Raw genomic sequence first — 18,561 nt, forward strand, 5'->3', positions numbered from 1 at the left:
ACCCAGACCAGGTTTGCCAGAGGTAATCCACACAGGCCAGCACAGGACATCTAGTGTGTCTGCAACTGGGCTTGTTCTGGCCCATGTTTGGGACACCTCTGGCAAACCAGATCTGGGCCACCAGAGGGCCGTCATTCTTTGCGGTATGTGGACCATGTTTAAGCACACTGTGTGGGCCAGATCCAGGCCATGCCAATTTTGCTATCTGGGATGTGTCTCTTATTTTCTCTTCTGACACTGAGATGAAGCAGAAAAGAACAGCTGATATTTGGTCAGCACACATGATGGAAAGGAGGATTTGAGTTGATGTGCACATGACTGATTTGTGTTTCCTCTGCAGGTGAAGGTAGAAAGTGTGTGTGAGCTGATGTGGATGTGAATTCAGCAGCATGGATCAGTGTGAGGACAGAGAGGAGGGAGTCCCTCCCTCTAAAACCACTCTGTGTGGGGAACATGAGAGCCAGACCAAAGCTCAGAGGTGAGATGACCATCTCTAACTGTCCATGACTCTTTAACATGTCACAGCTCAGCTCTCACACCACTGCTCCATCATTATTCACAGGAAACAACCTGGACCTCAACCCAGCTGTGTGTCCTTAAAGAGTGACCAGTCTAAAAAACGCTTGATTGAATTTAAGGAACAACCCTCTGCTGCAGAGAGGTGAGCTGATGGGAACATTAACTTTTTGATTGCTGATAATTTGTGTCTGATTTAAATGAACTACTTGATGGTGTTTAATGGTTGCCAAAGTGCTTGCTCATAGGGGGCCATATGATATGTTGGGGTTTCTTTGTGTTATTTGACACTATATAAATAAAATTGAATGGTCTCCTCTTCAGGAGATGCAAGTTCATAAAGTATTTCTGGTCTGTATATGAAGTATAATTAATTTGATGTTGCTGTAATTGCATAATGAGAAGGGGGTAATTGGGGGTTATTTCCTATTTTCTTTTTCCTCCTTTAGCTGATGCTAAGTTCCCTAGATCTTTTTTTTTTATTTTGCTGGAAATGCTTGCATTGATTTATTTAAACATGTAAAAATAATGTAAATACAGTATGCAAGGCAAAACAGAGTTTGTATAATTGTTCTGACCATTTTTAATGAGAATTCGGCAAAACTAATTGTATCAACTGAAACGCCAGTGACATCTCTCTGGTCCTTACTCAGATCTATGTTGGAGTTTTTGCTATTAAGAACATGACTTTCAGATTCTGATAATTTGCTGTAGATTGTGTTTAGACCTGTTGCTTATTGGTTTGTTTTCCATTTTTCAGCTAATAGCTCTTCGAGAACCACTTCGTTGGTACATAAATGCTATTTTATGTCTGTCAAACTGTGTTATCTCTGACATTTCCATAGATTCAACTAAAGAAATGGGGTGTTCTTACACCAGGTCACTATGTGTAAACAGAACCCATGCAAACATGGAACATGCAAACTCCACACAGAAACTCTGCAGCCAGAATGCTACTACTGCTAATATACTCATATCACTGCTCGATCATTATTCACAGGAAAAAACACGGAATTAAACGCAAACAACATCCTGCATCTGAACCCAGCTTAGTGTCCATTAAGAGTGACCAGTCTAAAAAACGCTTGATTGAATTTAAGGAGCAACAACCCTCTGCTGCGGAGAGGTAAGCTGATAGTAACATGAACTCTTTGATACCTGTCAGTTTGGTGTCTGATTTAAATGAACTACTTGATGGTGTTTTATGGTCACCAAAGTGCTTGCTCATAAGGGGCCATATGATTGTAAAGATTTCTCTGCATTAATGTGGGGTCTTTATCTTACAATACAAAGTGCCTTGAGGCAGCTGTTGTTGTGTTTTGGTGCTTTATAAATTAAACTGATCTCTCTTTAGAAGATCAAGCAAAGTTCTTAAAAGTTCTTTCTGGTCTGTATATGAAGTATAATTAATTTGACATTAAGCTAAAGCTTAATGTTAAGCCTGCTTAATCCATTCCCAAATCATGTTTAATGTGTACTTGTTCCTGGGTTATTTCCATACATCCTAACCAATTTCCTTCCATCTGAGGTTGACAATCTGGGACTTCTTCCAGACCTTGGCACAGGGCTGACACATCATGATAACTTGTACTTATTTACAATTGCAAGAACTGATGATTTTGGAATCTGCAGTGTTTTGAAATTGTTCCAGGAGACCATCCCAGCTTGTATAAATCTATAGTTCTTCTTAGATCTTCACTGAGTTCTTTGGACATTCCTATTGTGCAAAGTATTGGTGAATCTAATGAGTGCTTTAAAACAAATGCTTTTTATGCTGCCAAAGACAAACTATCACAATTTTTCAGTTGTCCCTGGCTGCAACAATGTGTTGCCTGTTTAAAAATCAAGGATATACTGTTCAGTTTCATACCTGTCTGTTCAGTAGTAAGTGGTTCCTTCTTGTTTGGCTAGATGCACTCTTACAGGAAAATCCAGCTGTTAGCTGTGATATTCAGGTTTGTAAAGCACTTTAAAAATTAGGCCTTGCATTCACTTTGCTTATCCTCACTTCTGATCCAACCTAATATCATGACAAAGCATGTAATAGCCATGCACTATGTCCATTTCATGCTTTGCCTCTCACAACATGAAATGTACAGGCACGTAGAAGTTGCAATAAATTGCAGTAACAGCAGAATGAGATATTTTATCTCAAGCCAACATGAAAATTAAATGCGGGAAAGTTTTTAAACAGACATTATTAACACATTTACATATATATACATAATAGCCCGCTAGCTTAATTGATTCTGATGATTAAGGACACTGCAATGTACTCAATATGTTTTTTGCTGACTACCAACTTCATGGCTTTAAATATATTATCTCCCCATGCTTCTTCAGGCATGTCTATTTCACGTTTTGGACAGGCAAAGCCAGAAATGGACATGTTTATAACATGTTTGATACAGTGATCAGTGGCGGAGGGGGGGGTGGCGGCTTACTGGGCTTAAGCCCGGGTTGTTTTTTCAGAAGCCCGGGGTCTTTTGGAGTGTAATATTTTCATAGTTAGATGCCTGGCTGACAACTGCATAAAACAAAAACTACACACAATATTCGAAGCACATAGTGCACACTGTGGAATTTACGACTGTGCGTAAATCCCCCCTAATATTGGTATGATCTGAGCTCGGACATAAGGGGCTTCTTTCAAAGAAAAAACTCTGGTAGATGTTATTTTATATATTATGCTTTGTATGTTGTTCAGAATATTTCTATGCAAAACAAGAGAAATTTCAATACACAGCAGTATATTCACAGTTTAAAACAGATATTTACATACACTTTATGGAAAACACAACATTCTTTTACTGCACAACATCAATTTAGAGTAAACTTGTTTTGTTTTGGATAAATAAATACTGAAATATATTTTGAATTAGTTAAATGTCAGAATAAAGAGAGACAGAGCTGTCTATTTTTTATTACTTTCATCAAAGGAGTAGGAATACATATACACTAAGTTTATTGTTAATTAATAAGAAAACTGCAGACGATTCCATTCTGAGCTGAAGAAGCTTCTGATAGGTTAGTAGAGTCCATGTGAGTAAATTGGTGGCACACCTGTGGATGCATATAAGGCAAAACACAGAGCCTGTTTCTTTGACATGGGAAAATCAAGAGATATCAACCAAAACACCAGGAAAAGAATTGTGGAGCTCCATAAGTATGGCTCAATTTTGAATACAATTTGGTGCCATTTGCAATTAAGAAATACAGATAGTTTCTCTCTTTACTCTGAAATTTAACAAATATGTTTTTTATATTTATCAATCTAAAAAAATAAACATTTAGTCTGATTTGATGTTACAATTAAAAGAATGTTTGTGTTTTTATCTGAAGAGTATGTAAATATCTGGTTTCAACTGTATATTTGATGATGTTGGTGTTTGGCTTGATTGTCAGCACAAAGAGGGAGAGAGAGGAACAGAGAGGGAGATGGAGGAACAGAGAGGGAGAGAGAGGAGAATGAGGACAGAACAGAGATGGAACAAGAGCAGGTGAGACAGTTAGTCAAGTGGTCGTTTACCAAAAGTATCACCGTATCATAGGTACTCATGTATCTAGTACCTAGTGTTTCTTTTCAGGTTTGTTATTTTTCAAATTCTATATTTATTAAGTTATGCAGGCTTGTTTGCACAACAAGTCTAAATAATTATATAAACTTTTCTCGATCTAAATAGTGTACTTTGGTAGAATTAAAAAATAAGTGTAGTGCAGGTCTATGATATTTTTAGTGCTACTATCATCTAGTTCTGATTCTGGTTCTGTCTTGGTTACTGTTGTAGTCCTGTTTTAATTCCGGATCAGTTCTGGGTCTGGTTGAATTGAGGTTTAGTCCCTGTGTCTTGATACAGCCCCGACTTTGTTCTGCCTCGCTGCTTAATTAAAAAACTAGTTTAAGGTGTCCTGCATATGTGATATATATTTTTCCCTATATGAAGTCATTGTTTTTTGAACAAAACTCAAAACAGAGCCTATTAATCTTTCTTTTCTTTTCATTAATCTCCCCCCCCCCCCCCCCCCCCAATCACACATGCATACTACCATTTAAGGCTAAGCCCCTGGTGTATCAAATGTCTGCCTCCGCCTCTACTGTAGGCCACATAGCAAAACAATGCTGCAGTCAAGCCTGTACATTATTTTCTCAGAGAGAAAAGATTTAAGGTGATCACAAATCATATGTAATGACAGACAACAAATTAACCCTGGGCTTAAAATATGAGTCAAGGACCACTCCCAGGTTGGTTGCTTGATGACTTGGGTTCAACATAGCTGAGCAATGTGATGATATCTCTCTTGTCTGAGCTGCTTTTTTTGTCCAGATTTTAATATCTAAACTTGCACTGTGCACCGATTGTTTAGCTGTGCACACATTTTTATTTATAGTATGTTGTTAAAGGTATTTTGATAGACAACAAAAACCTGGCCATGTGTTTTGTCTGTATTATTTTTACTCTTCTTCATGATTCCTCCACAGAGTGGACCAGAGCTCAGAGGTTCCCAGCAGTCAGTCTGCCCAGCAGCAACAAACACATCTGGACTCCATATTTATGGTCTGTACACATACAACAACTAGTTTTATATTTATTCTGTTCACAGTCATGTTCGTGCTGGGTATGGGGGTATGGGAATTGGTTGTCTCTCATGTAGAAGGTTGATGGTCAGATCTCCACCTCCTTCCATCTACATGCCATAGTGTGATACATGTAGTTATTCTTATATCCCTTTCCACCAGTGACTAGGAGGGAGTTCATGCAAGACGTTTACCTAAATAAAATGTAACCTAGAAGATGCAAAGATCACCAATAAGTTGATGTTCTATTCTATTCTATTCTATGTTGGATTGCATGAAAGACCTGGGCCACCTTTAATGAGGCTATACTCAAACTCAGTTCAACTTAGATAAGCATTCTGTGGGGCCCAAGGAATAAAACACTTCCACTTGTTTTGGTCTTGCCCATTGATCAACACTTTTTGGGTATCGATTCATTCTGAGTTACAGATCATTTTTAGTATGCAACTTCCCTTTAATTGGGATGAACTTTTGTTTGGATATTTATACTCAGTGAATGTAGATAAAATGTCCAAGCTGTTGAATGGTATTCTGAGTCTGGCTGCCCGTAAGACTATTACCAAGAAATGGCTTAGTGTGAAAATTCCATCACTAAATGACTGGTATGAGATTGTTTATGGGATGTTTAAAATGGAAACAATTACCTTCATCAATACTCCAATATGACATATTTAGTGATATTTGGGATAAATGGAAACATTACATTTTGTCAAGGAGACCCGATTTTGTTTGAATCTCTGTAATTATGTATGCCATATTTCTGAACTGTTATGTGTATATATGTATATGTCAGTATGTATGAGTGTATAGGCGAATACATATGTGTGTAGGTATGTGTATGTATGTATGTGTGTGTGTGGTTTTATTTATATATATATATATATATATATATATATATATATATATATATATATACACACTAGATGGTACACCCGTTTGTTTATTTTGGTTTATTTGTGTTCTTATAGGTCGTTTATTAAAAAATAAAATATCAACTTAGCTTGTGGTTTGCTAAATGCTTATCTAACTTGTAAATCATTACTGACTTAAAGTTTAATCTTACCAGTGGATCTAAAGATCTCAAACAAGCACCTAAACTCCCTCCTTGTCACCTCAAAGTAGGTGACAAGGAGGGAGTTTACACAAAAAGTTTACATAAATATAAAATAATTTATTAAACATAACCTAACCAAGACACAAAGGTCACCAATAATTTGATGCCAGGTGCAGTGGAAGACCTAGGCCAGCTTTTATAGGCCATTGCTTTCATGAGTGTGAGAAGGTCACAACAGAGAGGAGCTGTAATATAGAAATATATCTCAATTCCTTTAAATAAGCGATGCTTTGAATTTCAAGGAGGGACCTAGTTCTTACTGCAAACAGTTAGAGTGATTTAATAATATTCAACCCAGTGTTTGAACATGGTTGTAGTAAAGAAATACTGCAGTGATGAACCAACATACAACCTCAACAAAACCTGGATTTTCTGTCATATTTTAAAGAGATCGCGGTATCTTATTTCTTCTTATCTCAAAAAAGCATGCTTCTCTCAGACTGCAGGCTTACTTCTGGTTCTTAGAGCTTTTAAAAGTAGAATGGGAGGAAGAACCTTCAACTGCAAAGCCCATCTTGGGTAGAACCAGCTCCCAGTTTGGTTTCAGAAAACAGAGATGCTCTCTGGTTTTAGGATTAGACATTTAGTGTTACTTTGTGATAATGTTTTGAGTTAGGGCTTGATTATGTGAGCCTGAACCATCCCATAGTTATTTTGCTATAGGCTCAGGTTGCTGGGGGAAATTCATGATGACTGAGTACTTTTCGACTCCCTGTTTTTACTGCCCTGGTATACATTACTGTATGTCATTAAACGTTGTCTTGTCTCAGCTTAGGGTATTGTTCTGTTTGTTGCTTCTGGGTGTGTCTTTTCCTTCTGCTTTCCTCTTTACCCAGCACCCTATAGAGATTGAGGGGTGGTTAGATCATTAATGCAGTAATGTTTTCCAGATGCTGGAAGACGACATTATTACTTTTGTGAAGAATGAATTGAAGACGATCCACAAGGTTTTGCGTCAAGATTACCCAGAATGGGCAGAGAGACAAATGGAAGATGAGGAAGTATCAGCAGGTGAGGATGAAGAGCGGAGGAGAAGCAGCAGAAATGCAGTTTTGAAGATCACATTGGACTTCCTCAGGGGAATGAAGCAGGAGGAGCTGGCTGAGCGACTGCAGAGCAGTAAGAGGATTTTTCTAAAGATTTATGCTAGATGAAAAAAACATTTACTAATGTGTCAAGAGATCTACAAAAATGTATTCAAAAACCTGTTTGTTGTAGAAATAAGTGGCATCTCTAGTTTATAAATACTTAATTGATATTTTTGCCCTTTTGTGCCTTTAGGAACTCCCATTGTAGTTTGTCAGAAACAAAAATCTGTTTTAAAAAAGAAGTTCTAGTGTGTGTTTGAGGGGATTGCTAAAGCAGGAAATCCAGCATTTCTGAATCAGATCTACACAGAGCTCTACATCACAGAGGGAGGGACTGCAGAGGTCAATGATGAACATGAGGTCAGACAGATTGAAACAGCATCCAGGAAACCAGACAGACCAGAAAAAACAATCAGACAAGAAGACATCTTTAAAGCATCACCTGGAAGAGAGCAACCAATCAGAACAGTGCTGACAAAGGGAGTGGCTGGCATTGGGAAAACAGTCTTAACACAGAAATACACCCTCGACTGGGCTGAAGACAAAGCCAACCAGGACATCCAGTTCATATTTCCATTCACTTTCAGAGAGCTGAATGTGCTGAAAGAGGAAAAGTTCAGCTTGGTGGAACTTGTTCATCACTTCTTTACTGAAACCAAAGAAGCAGGAATCTGCAGCTTTGATGACTTCCAGGTTGTGTTTATCTTTGATGGTCTGGATGAGTGTCGACTTCCTCTGGACTTCAACAAAAATGAGAACCTGACTGATGTTACGGTGTCCACATCAGTGGGTGTGCTGCTGATAAACCTCATCAGAGGGAAACTGCTTCCCTCTGCTCACCTCTGGATAACCACACGACCTGCAGCAGCCAATCAGATCCCTACAGAATGCATTGACAGGGTAACAGAAATTAGAGGGTTCCCTGATAAACAGAAGGAGGAGTACTTCAGAAAGAGATTCAGAAGTTGGTGGAAGGCACACAATATCATATCCCACATCAGGACATCACCTAGCCTCCACATCATGTGCCACATCCCAGTTTTCTGCTGGATCACTGCTACAGTTCTGGAACATGTACTGAAAACAAGAAAGTGGAATACGATGCCCAAGACCCTGACTGAGATGTACATCCACTTCCTGGTGGTTCAGGCCAAAGTCAAGAAGGTTAAGTATGATGGAGGAGCTGAGACAGATCCACACTGGTGTCCAGAGAGCAGGAAGATGATTGAGTCACTGGGAAAACTGGCTTTTGATCAGCTGCAGAAAGGAAACCTGATCTTCTATGAATCAGACCTGACAGACTGTGGCATCGATATCACAGCAGCCTCAGTGTACTCAGGAGTGTTCACACAGATCTTTAAAGAGGAGAGAGGACTGTACCAGGAGAAGGTGTTCTGCTTCATCCATCTGAGTGTTCAGGAGTTTCTGGCTGCTCTTCATGTCCACCTGACCTTCATCGACTATGGAGTCAATCTGCTGGAAGAAAACCACACAACCTCCAGGAAGTTTGAAACAAGAGAATTTAACGATAAATACTTCTATCAGACTGCTGTGGACAAGGCCTTAAAGAGTCCAAACGGACACCTGGACTTGTTCCTCCGCTTCCTTGTGGGTCTTTCACTGCAGACCAATCAGAATCTACTACAAGGTCTGCTGACACCGACAGGAAGTAGCTCACAGACCAACCAAGAAACAGTCCAGTACATTAAAGTGAAAATTAGTGAGAGTCTGTCTGCAGAGAAAAGCATCAACCTGTTCCACTGTCTGAATGAACTGAATGATCGTTCTCTAGTGGAGGAGATCCAACAGTTCCTGAGTTCAGGAAGTCTCTTGACAAATAATCTGTCTCCTGCGCAGTGGTCAGCTCTGGTCTTCATCTTATTGGCATCGGAAGAAGATCTGGATGTGTTTGACTTGAAGAAATTTTCAGCTTCAGAGGAGGCTCTTCTGAGACTGCTACCAGTGATCAAAGCCTCCAACAAAGCTCTGTACGTAAATGCGTGCTCACTTCTTTAATTTTAAAATGCTGATTATAGTTAACAAAATAGCAAATGCTCAATTGAAAGAAAAACCCCCACAATATTTTAATAGGTTCTAGCCTCTAATAGAAACTCTTATAGAAACTCTAAAGCTATTGAATGTAATTTTCATCAGCATTCAGCATCCATGGTTAAGTATAATATACTTTCAATATATCACAGCATTAGAAAGTGTCAGAGTCTCTGAAACATTTGTGGTTGTAACCCTTATCAGATGGAAGAAAAATGTCAGAATCAATATAAATTCTTGGCTGTTATGAATTTCAGTGCTCTTCCCCTATGGCAGAACACTGGTTTACTAGTCTCGGTGGTCTGTGCTCTCCATTTCTAATTCATGTTTTTTAGTCACCAGACTTTAACTACATCATCTTCTTTTGTCAGTAATCATAGCTGAGTTTTTACCTCACCTTCAGCACAGAAACTGTAGCAGAGCAGTATAAATCAAGTCTTACTGGACAAGAGCTCCTATAAAATTACATTTTACTCATACCTTTGCATCCAGAGCACAAAAAATTTCATTTGAAGCCAGCATTTCAGTTCAATTCTATGTCAACGTTTTAACAGGGATACGGTTTTATACTGCACTGTCTGAAAGATAAAATCCAGCGTTATGTTCCACAGGTAAAAGCATATAATAAGAAACCTTCCCCTTCTGTAATCTTTGTGCAGTATGTGATAAAGGTCATTTTAAACTGAAACACAGACTTAAAATGCTATGTATTTATTTCTGATATAACTTTTTTAGTTATCCATAAATTTTAGTCAAACACCTAGATATTTACTTTTTTTTTGTCTGTTCCAACAAGTAAAATAATTTCTTGTGTGAACTCCATCCTAGTCACTGGGAGACAAGGATATAAGAATAACTACATGTATCACACTATGGCATGTAGATGGAAGGAGGTGGAGATCTGGCCATCATCCTTCTACATGAGAGACAACCAGTTCCCTCCTGAGCTACAACCCCCATACCCAGCATGAACATGACTGTGAACAGAATAAATATAAAACTAGTTGTTGTATGTGTACAGACCATAAATATGTCCAGATGTGTTTGTTGCTGCTGGGCAGACTGACCGCTGGGAACCTCTGAGCTCTCCCGGTCCACTCTGTGGAGGAATCATGAAGAAGAGTAAAAATAATACAGACAAAACATTTTGGCCAGGTTTTTGTTGTCTATCAAAATTCCTTTAACAACATACTATAAATAAAAATGTGTGCACAGCTAAACAATCGGTGCACAGTGCAAGTTTAGATATTAAAATCTGGACAAAAAAAAGCAGCTCAGACAAGAGAGATATCATCACAGTGCTCAGCTATGTTGAACCCAAGTCATCAAGCAACCAACCTGGGAGTGGTCCTTGACTCATATTTTAAGCCCAGGGTTAATTTGTTGTCTGTCATTACATATGATTTGTAATCACCTTAAATCTTTTCTCTCTGAGAAACTAATGTACAGGCTTGATTGCAGCAATGTTTTGCTATGTGGCCTACAGTATGTGATGAATCAACAACAAGATCCATAACTGTGCATTCAGAGTGCTAACTAGGAGCAGAAGGAAAGAACACATTATGCTTCTCCAAAAGTTGATTCTGTTCATCTGGATGTAGAGTTTTCAGTGGGAGAAACGTTTCGTCACTCATCCAAGTGACTTCTTCAGTCTCAGCTGACTGCAGGTTTCCCCAGTCTTATAAACCGTACACTTACATAATGACTGAAACCAGCCCACTGAAGGAACAATGGGCTGGGAGATTTACTTACCTGGATGATTGAGCATGCATCAACACATTATGCTTCTTACATAGTCCCTGTACTGGTGTTTTGAATGTTAAAATAATTTTGATTATTTTTAAAGCATGATTTGATTTGCTCATTCTGGTTCTTTTTCAGTAGAACCAACCACAAAGAAAACTAACAAAACCTAGATCTAAGCTGGAAAATCTAAACACAAAACACTACATGAAACAAGAAACTTAAAACATGGGGAAAGAAACCTGAAACCTGGAAACAACAGGAAGAGAAGCAGACAAACTGAAAATAGACACATGATAATGGGAGGAAGAAAAGCAGAATGGACTAACACAGGACATAGAGATGTCAAAGTAAAACAGGAAATAGACAAACATAGAAAAAATGATGACTGGATGTAACACAAGGAAAACATGGGAAGCACAGTAACAAAACCTAAAGGCTAGAAACTATCAAATATATAACCAGAAACGAACTAAATCAAAGGATATTAATAATCAAAAACATAAACACTGGGTCACTAGACCTGGGACCTTGACAAATAGAACTTTTTTTTTCTTTCCTAGACTAAGTGTCTGTAACCTTTTGGAGAGAAGCTGTCAAGCTCTGTCGTCAGTTCTCACATCCCAGGCCTCTAGTTTGAAATAGTTGGATCTAAGTAACAACAACCTGGGGGATTCAGGAGTGATACTTCTGTCTGCTGCACTGAAGAGTCCACATTGTGAACTGGATACTCTCAGGTCAGCTCAAACAATATTGAGTTTCTCTTAAGTGACAGAATAAATTAGTTTAAAATTTTAAGAATAAAAGTCAACTTTTTCCATAAGTTACTGTATAATAATGTTTTTCAGTATTTGAGAGTCACATTAAACATTAAGGATTTATTCAAGGCTAAGTATTGCTAAATCTAGTATAGCTAGTAATTCCATAATGACACATTAATATCAGTATTGTTATTGTCTGTGTTTGTTTATAATTTTTCAGACTGAGTGTCTGTAACCTCTCAGAGACGAGCTGTGAAGCTTTATCCTCAGTTCTTGGCTCACAGTCCTCTAGTTTGAAAGAGCTGGACCTGAGTGACAACGATCTAAAGGATTCAGGAGTGAAGCATCTGTCTGTTTGCGTGAAGAGTTCCTATTGTAAACTGGAAACACTCAGGTCAGGATTAAGACTTTTCACTGACTGCCATTTAAATGTGTAATTATAGTATTGCAGAAACACTTAATCCCAACATTTACCCTTTATTTACATTTGTCCAAAAAATTATCATAATAAAATTCATAATTTATATATAAAATTTATTTTATATGTTTTATGTTATATGTTTGTTTGTTGTTGTTTTTTTAACACATTGGTCAGTTTAGAGTTTTACAACTTCAACAATAACAATTTCCTGCTGAAAAGAAAATGCCCAAAACACAAGTTTAATATAATTTAATGTATTTAATTAGGTACGGTATCAAGTTATGGTACAGTATCACTTCCATTAAAACCCTTGCAAAACATCTTATTTCATCATGTAATCTGCAGCTCTCTTTTGGATCACCTGCTGACAGTGTTTATTCATTTGTCTTTAGGGATTTGCTAGCTTAGCTCATAGCCGACTATCTAGCAAACTAGCATGGACTTCACCTATCTCTCCTGAACTTTCCTGCTCAGTATGTCAGATGTTTAGTTATACCTCGGCCTCCTTTAGTAATAATTGTAGTTATAATAAATGTAGCCCCTTTGCAGCTATAGAAGCTGTGTGTAAGGAGAAGGATTTTAAATTCAATTCTAAATTTTTTCTAGAGCATGTGCACCAAAATAAACTATTTCTAACAGTGCAATTTAAGTTCCCATGAACTACACAGAAAGTCATAAAGTCAAACCTGACTTTTAATAGCACCAGCAAACCTTTGCAAGGCCCTGTAGGAAAAAGATCTGCATCTCCCACTTCTGATTCTCGGAGGTAATGGTAGACATGTGGTAGTTCTTGCTGACAACATGATGACTTGTATTCCAACGTAGGAAGTGCTATGAACAGCTATGATCAGATTGGCAAAGTATGTTCCTGGATTATAATGTTTTGTTGTTGTGTGCACTTTTTTATGCAATTTTTGCAAAGTAATTAGTGGAAGGAAACTGCAGCATAGAACAGGCTGAATGCATGATGCATGAAAGTATGAATCCTTGAGTTTCATAGTCAGAAAAAAAATATTGCTGTAGTTAATAGTAATTTATTTGGTTGCAATTCTTCTGGGATTTAAAAAATAATTACGCAAATGGGATAGCGGACACTCCCGTGGGTTTATAAGGGAGGAAGCCCACACTGACTTTTGGATTCCAGTCAAAAACCTACAATTTCAAGAGAACGTGCAGCTAAACGTGTCACTCTTGGTCCAATTGGGGAGGGGAGCAGAGAAAACTATAGAATCCGACATTGTTTTGGGAAATGTAAAGACTAAATATATTAATTTTAGCCATCTCCAATCTACATAACCTGGTGTCTTTACTGATGGTATGAATTATAATTTTACCAAATCTAAATTTATCCTTAGCCGGTAGTTTCAGGTTTCCTTCAATATTGCCTGCTCTGACCATGAAAGACAATTGACGATGGATGCTGGTGTGTCTACCTGAAAATGTTTAAAAACATAATCATCAGTAACCAGAGTTTGTTCCTTGACAGTTGTTGTTGAGTAGGGAGAATGTTCTTTTCCTTCCATGCATCCCCCAATCAGCTGTCTTGGATGGCCCTGCTTTAAGCAGTTTCCATTGGAAGTATCTTTTTGGGATAAAGTAATTGTTCGTAGGACATAATCTGATTTCTGGGGTATTGGAGGAGGTCTTGTGTTACTGGAGGTCCTGTTGTCTGTTTGAAATAATCTCTTTATGAATAAAAATGAAACTGAATTTAATAGATGAAAAGTATAGATGTAATTGTATCTGAAATAAGAAAAGAAAAAAAAGAAAGAAAGAAAGACCTCCAGTAACGTATGAATTGTTGTTTTGTGTGTCTGCAGTCTGTCAGGCTGTCTGATCACACAGGAAGGCTGTACTTCTCTGGCCTCAGCTCTGAGTTCCAACTCCTCCCATCTGAGAGAGCTGGACATCAGCTACAACCATCCAGGAGACTCAGGAATAAAGCTGCTTTTGGCTGGAGTGAAGGATGAAGGCTGGAAATTGGACACTCTCAGGTATGGAGAAAATGTCTAATAGAAAAATGTATTAAAAATGGACCAAATATCCATTTCACCAAATCAAAATAGATGTGTCATTAACAGACTAAAAGCACCAAATAATCTGCATATTAAAATTTGCTATAAATTAGATGTAAAAATATATCTTTAGTACTGTTACATCTGGGATAATAAAATCCAGCTCTAGTTGGGTTGTAAAACATGTAAAGTAAAGTTCCAGAATAAGGATTTCTGATTTTGTTAAACACTTCAGAACAAAAATAATTTATTTTATAAAACTAAAAACAGAATTTAATTATTTGCAAATCTCATAATCCCACATTTTATTCACAGTGGAACATGGAAAACAGAGGTGAGAGAAGTAACAAAGAACAAATACTTTGTTGTACTTAACTAGAATTTTCAGGTATCTGTAGTTTACTTCGAATTTTTTACTTTTACTCCCTACATTTTTAAGCAAATATTGTACTTTCTACTCCTCACATTTTTAAAACTGATTTGTTACGTTTGGTTTAACTTTTTTTTGAGGAATTATTATTTCGTCATTGCAAGACTCCAAACATCAAATGGGTTTGAGCCTAAACAGAAACACATGAAAGGCAATCCTGTCCTATTAATCACCAGCAGATGTCACATGTGGCAGAGTCTGGGGTTAAAGTGGGTGGGTGGTTTTTTTGTTTGGCACAACACCAGAATTGTATTGAGGTGCATAAACAATCTGAAACTCATCTCCAAAGTGACATCTGCTGGCCAATTTGGCTGTTACCGCATCTTGATAATGCTTTTCTTTGAAACAATGATGCAGACAAGCCCTGCACAATTCCAAATAAAACTACTTATTATACCAGACTGTTTGTAATAGGGATCAGCACATATTTTAGCGAAATCTCTGTTCAAACAAGAAAATAAAGTATTGAGACTGTACTGTAATAACTACACAGGTTTATTGCTCTTTTGGGGCTTAGTCAACTTTTTTTTTCTCACAGCCATCAAAGTTTGGATGTGTTTGGTTGTTTTTTGGGAGCTCCTGTAATCAGGTTTGCTCTATGCACTGTTCAGCAATGCTAGAAGCTGGTATAGCCTTAGCTTTGATGTTTGATCAGTTTAAAAATATATATTCAAATGAAAAAAAGACTAAAGGTGTTTTCCTTGTTTATTTTAAAAAAAGGGTAACATTTATTATATTTATATGAACTAAATCTGACCAATCGTAACAGTCAGTTTCATGCACTTTGACCTGTACACTTTATAATCATGTAATGTGCAGATTGGAGTTAAGTCGTAACATCATCAAGTATTTTTTCTTCCTCATTTTGTGTTGTCCAGTCAGGGGAAAGGATCATGATGATGACACAATATTTTTCCCAATTTAAAATGGTCTTATATGAATGCACCAGTTATTACAATGGTGGACCCATGATTTGACTTTATAGATTTATCCAACAGCTGCTTCAAAGGACTGACAGATCCAGGATCAGTCCAAATCATCACCACTTTGATCCACATATGGATTGAAGTGTATTTGAGAAAATGTTGGACTGTCCCTTTATCAGTGTTTAACAGTATGTGTATGAGGGGGATGTAATGTCTATGTGTGCATGCTGAAAGAGACTGTGCTGGTCTGACCCCCCCTCCTCTTTTCAGGGTGGAGCCTGCTGGAGTCCGATGGTTGACACCAGGTCTGAGGAAGTGTAAGTGTGTTTTTAATGTGATTCAAGAAAAAAAAAAGCAGCACACATTCAACTATCTTCAAATTGTCAAATCACTCATTCACATCTCTCATGTCAGGTGTCATCATTCAAGTGTCAATCAATGAACAGATGATGGATCAATAACTGCAGCTGGATTGTGTTTGTTCTCTCCATCAGATTCCTGTCAACTCACAATCGATACAAACACAGTAAACAGAAAACTCCAACTGTCTGACAACAACAGAAAGGTGACACATGTGGAGGAGGTTCAGTCATATCCTGATCATCCAGACAGATTTGATGTTTGGTTTCAGCTGCTGTGTAGACATGGTCTGACTGGTCGCTGTTACTGGGAGGTCGAGTGGAGTGGAGAGGTTTGGATAACAGTGAGTTACAGACAAATCAGCAGGAAAGGAGGCAGTTATGACTCTGCATTTGGACACAACACTCAGTCCTGGAGTCTGCAGTGCACTAACAACGGTCCTCATTTTGCCTGGCACAATGACAAAACAATATCCTCCTACTCAACCTCCTCTGTCTCTAACAGAGTAGCAGTGTATGTGGACTGTCCTGCTGGCACTCTGTCCTTCTACAGAGTCTCCTCTGACACTCTGATCCACCTCCACACCTTCAACACCACATTCACTGACCGTCTCTATCCTGGATTTGGAATCTGTGCTGCTTCCTCAGTCTCCCTGTGTTGATTTTAGCATTGAGGTTTTGCAGACACATAACATTAACCAAAAGATCTAAGGAAAAGGTCGATAAGGCCCCAATCACAAGGCTTAGAAATTGGTTTGTGAACATCTGGCAGCTACCAATCAAGAACAAATTACTATTTGAGTTAGGAGTAGTTTCTGGAGGTTTACAGTTGCTGGGAAAATTATTGCTTGTGCCCCAGTCACACGAGCTTAGAGACCGGTCTTTGATCCCCCTGTCAGTAGGCAAAAACGTGTATTGCCTAACCGTTTGCTTTAATAACACATTGCTGTGGTTGTGGTTTTGAATGTGTCAGGTGTGGTGAATCTGTACACAATTATTTTCTGAGTTATACTTAGAGTACTAATGTGGGAACTTCAACATTTTGTGCTATTTGGATTAGACTGCCTACTGACATTTTTGTTTTTGTGGTGCATCCTGTCATATTTGTGCACTCCAACATGAAAGTTGAATGAAAATGGCATTTTAATAATTTTTGTGACTAAAACTTTTTTGTTAAAAAGCATTCTATGTAACAGGAGTGCTCTGCTTTTTTAAAATTCTTTTTAAATTGTATTTTTAACTAGCTGATATTTAGACCATTTTTGATGTGTTTGTTCCAAATTTCAGATTCAGCTTGATTGTAAGAAAAAACAGTTATATACATATACATATACATATATATATACATATACATATATATATATATATATATATATATATATATATATATATATATATATATATATATACACACATATATATACATACATATATTAATGTTCAAACATTGCTTCATGTTTCAATGTGTGAAAAAAGGCCTTACTGTGGCTAGTTGACCATTTTAAAAATATGTATAAATCTTCAAAGAAATCTTCAAAAGTACTTGATATATGTAGCTAAAAATGTAAGCAATGACTGTAAATGTTAAAATCCTGCAGAATAAAATTTGTATACAAATCAGATAATTGAGCAGGATATGTTGTAAAAATTGGCTGATTTCAGACGAAGTTACACTAAAAGATTCTACAACAGGACACCTAAACTGCTGACGTGTCAAATCTGCATATAGACTAAGCCTTTAAATTCTTTTTGTACATTTAATAGTTACTCCCAGTCACCGCTGTGGCTGTAGCTAAGAGAAGAAGAGATAAAACCTGCACTTTATGCATTAATGAAGTACTCAATTGTAATCCATATATTATCTCATGTTGCAATGATAGTTATGTCTAACTGACTAAAGCCCTTAAATCACACACTTCTAACACTATATTACTCTGCAGTGCTTTACCTTTCACACACACTCATACCTCTGCTTCACCTGTAGGAGCTGTGTTGATGAAGCTTGCGTGTAAGTTCAGTGAGGAAGCTCTGTACTCACACATCTGGTTCCCAGGTGTTTGGTGGCTAATCTAAGATTCATATAATTTCCCCTTTCCCATGCTGTCAAACTCATTGTCACGATGGGCTAGTCCAGGGGTGGGCAATTCCAGGCCTCGAGGGCTGGTGTCCTGCAGGTTTTAGATCTCACCTTGGATCAACACACCTGAATCACATGATTAGTTCGTTACCAGGCCTCTGGAGAACTTCAGGACATGTTGAGGAGCTAATTTAGCCATTTAAATCAGCTGTGTTGGTTCAAGGACACATCTAAAACCTGCAGGGACACAAGCCCTCGAGGCCTGGAGTTGCCCACCCCCTGGGCTAGTCCAATCATCTTTATGCCGGCTTTCTTCAGTTAACCTAAATTGCTCTCTGATGCATCCATCAGAGTATGAATATGTGTGAATGTTAGTAAGTACTTAAAAATCACTTAAAGCACTTAACTGATTGGATCAGTTAAGTGCTTTAAGTGCTCTGGGAGAATAGAAACGCACTATATAAGAATCAGTCCATTTAGTTGGTG

At 37.8% G+C, this 18,561-nt stretch overlaps 1 pseudogene; it reads left to right on the forward strand.

Moving 5' to 3' along the window:
* Nucleotides 1–325: 325 nt before the first annotated feature.
* Nucleotides 326–16,660, forward strand: LOC146361628 (NLR family CARD domain-containing protein 3-like; annotated as a pseudogene).
* The last annotated feature ends 1,901 nt before the right edge of the window (nt 16,661–18,561 follow it).

Source organism: Perissodus microlepis, chromosome 23, assembly GCF_051167445.1.
Source record: "Perissodus microlepis isolate ML-2025 ecotype Zambia chromosome 23, ASM5116744v1, whole genome shotgun sequence".
Taxonomy (NCBI): Eukaryota; Metazoa; Chordata; class Actinopteri; order Cichliformes; family Cichlidae; genus Perissodus; species Perissodus microlepis.